Consider the following 1,791-nt stretch of genomic DNA (forward strand, 5'->3'; position numbering starts at 1 on the left):
TATTTTCCTCAAACGATCTTCAACATTATTATAATACATTTTATAAGGATTCAAATATTTATACACCTGCAAAGTACAAGAAATTTTTATTCTTACATTTTGCATTTTAAAATCCGTTACGTTTGCCGCCTTTCTTATCCAAGATGGAGAAATTAAGCGGTGGGTTCTTATTGGTTCGGTTTTTTTACTTGCGCGTGGCTAGATCATGTATTTATTAGATCATGGTTGGGTCTCATTCTTTCGTGAGGCAGACAGAGGTATAAGTGCACCCAAAGAGGAAGATACATTTTCCGTCTGCATACGACAGGCGTGTTAATATACCATTACGGTGCCGTTACCCCTGCAAAATCGCATGTACGAAGATCTGTCTCCTTATTATTATTCCTTAGTGTCAAAACGATAAGATAGATTACGAAACCATCTGTTCAATCTTGATCGAACTTAGTTTTCTATCTCACATGGTAGAAAGAGAGAACCAACAACTTGAGGCATTGGAGTCCCACTGCGAAGTACCTTGTGCGTGTGTTCTTTTGTGTTTATTATTGTGAATCTCCGACGTAATTGTCAAACGTGGCGTAACCACGACCGGCATACTGCAGCCCGTAGCATATTGACACAAATGTGCACTCCATAATAAGATATAAATGATTATTTACGCTTAGAACCAATTTCTGCCTGTCGACATTGAAATTGTTTTGTGGTATGTATCTTGAATGTAATTTATAGAAGCTACGAAGTCCTAAATTAAAAAATAAGATGTGTTTGCATAACTTTTTAACGTTAGTGTGTATAATACGTCTAGAGAAATTTGTTTTGATTACTACGTTTTTTCTTTATTACACCTATTTAATTTAACAACTTCAATATAAAATATAATACTACAAGTATAGGGTAGTTCCACCTAATATTCTGCTTTTCTGATGCTTTGTACTTTTTGAGTGCCGTTTTAGTGCCGTTCAATTACCAGGGTCATAAAGAGTCCCGGGAGTAGTATCAGAGATGAGGTGAGAGATTGCTTATGCCGGGCATTTAAGTTCGACTGACTTACCGCAACGCGCCCTATGTTTGGGAGAGAATCTTTTCACGGAGGCCTGTTTTGAATTAATCCTGGAAATAATATTTTTCATAGGATTCATTTCTAGCTACTTTGTTGGTTCATGGCAGATTTGATTGGTATGGTAGAGAACCTAGATACGAACTCGATGTGTCAAATTCATTCAAAATAGATCTGTGAAAAGGTACCCTTGGTCTTCCGGGAACTAAAATTCAAGGTCCAAAAACGCGCCCTATGTGTGTATTTTTTCTGTGGGAACTAAAATGAAAAGTGACATACCTGCTCGCTACCTGCTACTCACTTGATGAAACAGGGTACAATTTGATAAAGTCGGTAGAGAAGATCAGAGTTGGTATCAATTATACAATTATACAGAACAAAGTAAAAAATTGAATCATATTATTTTCCTGAATGCTGGATATTTCTCCAATTATAACAAAAAAGTCGTAAAAATTAGAACTTGAAAATAATTTCAACAAATTATGAATGTAATCTCTCAATTTGGGTTTGTGAACATTGAGCCTCTAATTTACAATTATATTTCACTAAAGTAAATTAGTAGCTCACTGATTTCCTGCAATATTCTTCAAATTTACGAATTAATTATTTGGAAAATATGGTTTACAAATAGTTTCACCGTCCATAAAGGACGTCCGCTAATTTTTTATAAAACTAGAGTGACCCCTCCCTTATGTCACACATGGTCACATTTTTACTAACCACCCCCTTCAAAAAGA

General features: G+C 35.4%; 1 protein-coding gene across 6 annotated transcripts in view; it reads left to right on the top strand.

Annotated features, from left to right (window-relative positions):
• The first annotated feature begins 274 nt into the window (after nt 1–274).
• Nucleotides 275–1,791, top strand: part of LOC117175984 (endoribonuclease Dicer) — a 357,463-nt gene continuing 355,946 nt past the window's right edge. For all 6 annotated transcript variants that reach the window (XM_033365884.1, XM_033365885.1, XM_033365883.1 and 3 more), the window contains exon 1: nt 275–700. The gene's annotated coding sequence lies outside the window, so the exon portion shown is untranslated. The remainder of the gene's footprint in view (nt 701–1,791) is intronic.

The sequence above is a fragment of the Belonocnema kinseyi genome, chromosome 7, assembly GCF_010883055.1.
Source record: "Belonocnema kinseyi isolate 2016_QV_RU_SX_M_011 chromosome 7, B_treatae_v1, whole genome shotgun sequence".
Lineage (NCBI taxonomy): Eukaryota > Metazoa > Arthropoda > Insecta > Hymenoptera > Cynipidae > Belonocnema > Belonocnema kinseyi.